A 5,942-nucleotide genomic window follows, 5' to 3' on the forward strand; every position below is an offset into this window, starting at 1 on the left:
ATTTGATTCTGGTCAAGGGCACATACCTTGGTTTCAGGCTCCTCCATGGCCCAGGCCCTGGCCCGGGAACATGCAGGAGGCAACCAATAGATGTGTTTCTCTCACATAGATGTTTTTCTTTCTTTCCCTCTCTCTTCCACTCTCCCTAAAAATCAATAGAAAAATATCCTCAGGCGAGGATTAACAAAATCAAAAGCAAAAAAGTGTACAATTCAGTGGTTTTAAGTATATTTATCATATTTAATTTTCCTATTTATTTCATCTTCTTTTGTATCCACACGCAATATTAAACAAAGTTAATAAATTATTTAAGTTGTATTCTACTTCAGTATTTTTTTCTTACACTTTACATATATTACCTCCATTTTGCATATACAATCAATTTATAGATGAGGATACTGAAACTAGAAGAGATTATGCAACTTTTACAATATTGGGCTTATGATCCATGTACTTTATACCTACAAACCTCCTCCTCTACTACTTTAATCTTGGTCTAGATAGTGCAATACCACACCCGGATTTTTGCAAAAGTGCCTACCTGGTATCCATGCTTCTGTCATTCATTGCTGAGTCTCTTCTTTGCAATGCAACCAGAATGACCTACTAAAAACTGAGGAGAAAGCATGTCTCTTTTTTGCTTTAATTCATACAAATCTCCCCCCTCCCTTTTTTTTTAATATGGAATGCTTTACAAATTTGTGTGTCGTCCTTGCACAGGGGCCATGCTAATCTTCTCTGTATTATTCCAATTTTAGTATATTTGTGAGCACCCTATTTTCCCTTTTCAATGAGAGTCAAAGCCAAAGTACTTCGATATCCTAAGGTTTTAATCTTATTTTCCCACCCTCATTCTATGACTTCATCTTCTAAAACTCCATCTTGATGCATCAGCCACATTAGATTAAACATTCTATTATTGATACATCAGTCACATAGAGCTCTTGCTAGACAACAATCAGTTCTATCCTTTAAAACAATTATTGTTATTATTTTTGTTGTTACTAGAGACCTGGTGCACGAATTCATACACTGGTGGGGTCCCTTGGGGTGGTCTGTGGGGATCAGGTTAAAACCCACAGTCCAAGACTGCCTGCAGCTCCTACCTGCTGCTCCCGTTCATCCCAGCCCCACTGCGCCTGCCACAGGCTCGCACCCAATCAGTCTCGATTGTGAGAGGCTCATGCTGACGCAGCAGTGCTCACCAGACATGAGCCCTGCATCTGGAGCCCTCCCGAGGGGAGGGACTTGTGAAATCAAGCCAAAACCGGCTCTCCGACATCCTTCGAGGGGTCCCGGATTGTGAGAGTGTGCAGACAAGGCTGAGGGACCCCACCGGTGCACGATTGTTTGGGGAGGGACCGCAGGAGGGCTCCAGGGTGTGTCCAGCCCATCTCACTCAGTCCCAATCGGCCAGACCCCAGCAGCAAGCTAACCTACCAGTTGGAGCATCTGCTCCCTGGTGGTCAGTGCATGTCATAGCGACTGGTCGATCGGCCAACTGTTTGCCCCCTCTTGGTCAGTACACATCATAGCAACTGATCGACCAGTCGACTGTCTGCCTCTGGTGATCAGTGCACATCATAGTGAGCGGTTGAGTGGCCTTAGCATAGCATTAGCATATTAAGCTTTGATAGGTTGAACAGTTGACTGGTCACTGGACCACTGGACACTTAGCATATTAGGCTTTTATTATATAGGATTATTAATGCTCATTACTTTTTCATAGCATCATGTGTTGTTCACTCTCTTCTTATATGTCTTAGCTTATGAGGAAGTAATTTTATTACCATGGTGCACTTTTGTCCTGCCCCAGCATTTCACATCACCTCACCATTATCTTTCTCTGAGGCACTTATTACTGACTGGCATAGGTTAATAGTCTATTGTCATTCTTCTGTCTCTACCACTAGAATAATGGCAGAGAATATGGTGGTTTTGTTCACTACAGTATCCCCAGAACCCATAATTTATACTCCCTCAACAACACAAGAGATTAGGCTTTACAACCAAAGATGATAATGTACTCTAAAATATGAAGTAGATTTAGTTTGCTTCCCTACTCCAGAATTATCATAGAAAAGAAGTAAACTAAAGAACTAAAGAATTAAACTAACGTCTGCTATTGAGCTGGTTCTAATTATACTAATAAATTTTGATATTGCCATTTTCTACCACACAAATAATTATACAAAGCTTATTTGCATGTGAATATATGGGTGTAAATTAATGCAAATAAGAACCCAAATAAAGAATCACCTCATGTAAATTGTGATCAGTTAATTGAATAAGAATTTATTATAAATAATTGCAAAACTCTATGAACTTAAAATATGTTTATTGCAGCAAAAATAGAAGAAGTTATTGTAACATTCTGTTGCCGGGTGTTAGTTCTGAATGGCAGACATTCATTTACTACATGAACAGCTTTAGCTAAATATGGTCTAATGAGGATCTTCTGGAAAACAGAAACTACTAAATATTCAAAAGTTATTTGTTCACATCTAGTTGAAAGGTAAAATGGAAAGAAATAGTGTTTAATAGAATCTGATAAGTATTTAGAATAAAAGCATGCCATGAATTACAATTACAGAAATGCTTATCACTGATGAACTAAGTATAAAATTACCTTTATTTATTTTATTACTAAAAGGAACAATAAACATATTTTATATAAAATTTACATTGGCTCTGATTTAAAACATTTCTCATCTGCTGAAATTTGACCTTTGCTAACTCAGAGTGACAGAGCTAAGTTTGATATTTTCCTTTTCTTTTTTAAACTTGTACTTCTCCATTAGAGCATTTCAGAGTAAATAGCAAAGAAAAACTCAGGCCCTAGCCAGTTTGGCTCAGTGGATAGAGCATCGGCCTGGGGACTCAAGGATCCCAGGTTTGATTCCGGTGAAGGGCATGTACCTTGGTTGCGGGGAAAATCCCCAGTAGGGGGTTGCAAGAGGCAGCTGATTGATGTTTCTCTCTCATCCATGTTTCTAACTCTCTATCCCTCTCCCTTCCTTTCTGTAAAAAATCAATAAAGTATATTAAAAAAAGAAGAAAAACTCAGGATGTTGATTATTTTTATTGACTATTTTATTGTCTACTTCAAAGCAATGTTGTGTTTTCTTATGGCTATAGACTTAATAGCAGATTAGAAAAAAATAGAAGAAGAAAAATAAGGACAAAGTAGTCCCACAATTTTGTAGCATTTTTAGATTTTATTCCACCTTAAATTGTAATATCTTCTAAAAAATGTTTTCAAGATGCCATAGTTTATTTTTTTACTTAGATGACAAAATGAAGGATTTTATCATTAAATCCATTCCAAAAACAGTTATTACTATTAAAGAATATGGAAATCTCAATATGTGATGTGAAATTGCTGTACTAGTTCAGTGGTCGGCAAACTATGGCTCGTGAGCCACATGCGGCTCTTTGGCCCCTTGAGTGTGGCCACGAAGTTTCAATCGCACTGTACGTGCGTGCCCGCACATGGTATTTTGTGGAAGAGCCACACTCAAGGGGCCGCAGTTTGCTGACCACTGTACTAGTTGGAAATATCTAGTTTTGTTAAAAACAATGAGAAAAAAAAAATTAGAAGCGTGAAACTCATAAGAAAAAAAACATAAATAATAAGTAATTTATTGGCTCATGATATATACTAGTAGATGCTCTCATCGGATGCTTTAAGTATACAGAGTGTGCTGGTGGCATAAGAGACTTAGATTCCAGAAGTTTGTTAAACGTACAGTAAGTTAAATATAAAAAACAACAAGGATAATAGTAATAAAGAGAAAATTTGATGCAAGAAATGTGTCTCTTTTAATAGACATGAAAAAACAAGCCATGATTATGTCACATCTGGGCCAACAGCTATGTCTCCCCTAAATTGGCCACCCATTGGTGAGACTCAGTATGGTTGGATTCTGCCCATATGTGCTCAGCCCCAAAAATGAAGCTAAAACTCATAACTACTCAGCAGGATAATTGGCAAACTGCAGCTATTGGCAAGGCATATTTTTACCTATTATAATAGAAAATGTGAATGTATCATTGGCCATCTGTTGGGGCCCCTTTGCTCAAACCTCAATTCTGCTTCTTGTAACCAAACCATCTGCGGAAAAGCCGATGGTGGGGAGAGAAAAAAGTGAGTGAGAAAACATATGAACATCACATAACTCAGGATTCAGACAATGTGATTATTTGAACAATGAATACATTTTTCTATGTATATTTACCTCCCCAATATCTTTCTCCTTACTTTTCTCTGTGCGTTTCAATTTAAGTTGATAAACTAAATGTTTCATTTACCTTAAATCCATCTGTGAGTTTTCTGTCCCATGATATTCGGATAGTTTACCCATATTGCACTGGGAGGCTACCACTTCATCAACATAAGTGCCCCCACATGACAAGGCACTACTTTCTACTTCCCTGGCAAAATGTCAAATGCATCAGCCACCTTTTTAGGAGCCTTACTGGATTCCATTTCTACACATACCCCTCCTCATAGGCCACAGGAACATTCCCACTTAGAGCCCCTACCTCCAGTTCTGTTCATCATGCCCTGGGCACCTCAGACTGAAATTCTGAATTCAATTGGCTCTGAGACAATTATTCAAGTCTGCATGGACTTATACCCAGGCCTGTCCTCATTGATAGTGGCCAAAAGGACCTGTTTTCTGAGTACATGAACAACATTTGGTCATGTAGGCAACTGGTCCACCAGCATGTGTTCAAGGATTCTCATACTGCAGGAGGGCGCCAGGAATGGAAAGGCCAGAGGCCAGGGCTGGCTGTTTCCCTGGTACCATGGAGAGAGACACCTTTCTGGCACTAAAAGAAATTCAGTATTTTCAAACGCAAACCTGACTATCCAGGACTTTATGAAGGTGTATTTGTCGAAGTAGAAAGATAAAATATACTATATTTCACAACCTATTAACTTCACTTGTAACTCTGATATATTTGTACATATGGTATGTGGGCCACCATTTGTACTGAACCTTGCGAGCATTCAGACAAGGCCTGTCATTATGTCTTCCTTTATGAAAGAAGGGAAGTGTAACAGCATGTGAAAACAGGGTGATATTTTGAAGCAATAGCAGAACTTCAACTAAAATATTACATAATTTTCAAACAATGTTCTTTCTTTAAAATTGTCTAGCAAACTGGTTGCTTTAAGTTTGGGAAGCATTTCAAATAGAATGTGTTTCAGGAAAGGCAGGTTTAAATAGATAAATGAGTAATAGAAACTTTGGGGAAAATAAGGTTTGGTGGCACAAAGTAATATTTCAGTGAAGCCTCTGGAAAAGAGAAGGTGTGGGAACAGTGTATGACTAGAATTTGGTATGAATACAATATTTCAGTCAGTTGTTCAGAAATAAAACTGTACTCTAACACTTGAATAAAACAAATCCAGGACAATAATTAGTTATTCATCTACCAGGCCTGTTACTTGTTATGGATTTCATTAACTACCAATCCTTTCTTAATCATTTTTACTGGAGCCCAGCCAGTGTGGCTCAGTGGATGAGTGTTGACCTATAAACCAGAAGGAGACATGCCCTGGTTGCAGGCTCCATCCTCAATGTGGGGCATGCAGGAGGCAGTCGATCAATAATTCTCTCTCATCATTGATGTTTTTATCTTTCTCTCCCTCTTCTTTCCTCTCTGAAATCAATAAAAATGTATTTTAAATAAATAAATAACTAGTAATATTCTAAAATACTCATAGAGGAGGACAAATATATAAATTTGGTAAAGTTTAAGAAAAAAATATTTTGACCCTAGAACTCCATACCCAAGAGACCACCCTCTAATTCTAAGTCTAATTCTAATTTAAAAATAATTTTTTTAATTAAATCTTTATTGTTCAGATTATTACATTTGTTCCTCTTTTTTCCCCCCATAAATCCCCTCCTTCCAGCTCCCACCCCACC

The 5,942-nt window shown here is 37.9% G+C and overlaps 1 non-coding gene across 1 annotated transcript; it reads right to left on the reverse strand.

Annotated features, from left to right (window-relative positions):
• Nucleotides 1-675: 675 nt before the first annotated feature.
• Nucleotides 676-777, reverse strand: LOC139007786 (U6 spliceosomal RNA). Its single transcript, XR_011470948.1, has one exon. It is a non-coding gene; the product is annotated as a U6 spliceosomal RNA (small nuclear RNA).
• Nucleotides 778-5,942: the final 5,165 nt, after the last annotated feature.

The sequence above is a fragment of the Myotis yumanensis genome, unplaced genomic scaffold (genome assembly GCF_028538775.1).
Source record: "Myotis yumanensis isolate MYYU_CA2020_CCGP unplaced genomic scaffold, mMyoYum1.0.hap1 SCAF_3, whole genome shotgun sequence".
In the NCBI taxonomy this organism is placed as follows: Eukaryota; Metazoa; Chordata; class Mammalia; order Chiroptera; family Vespertilionidae; genus Myotis; species Myotis yumanensis.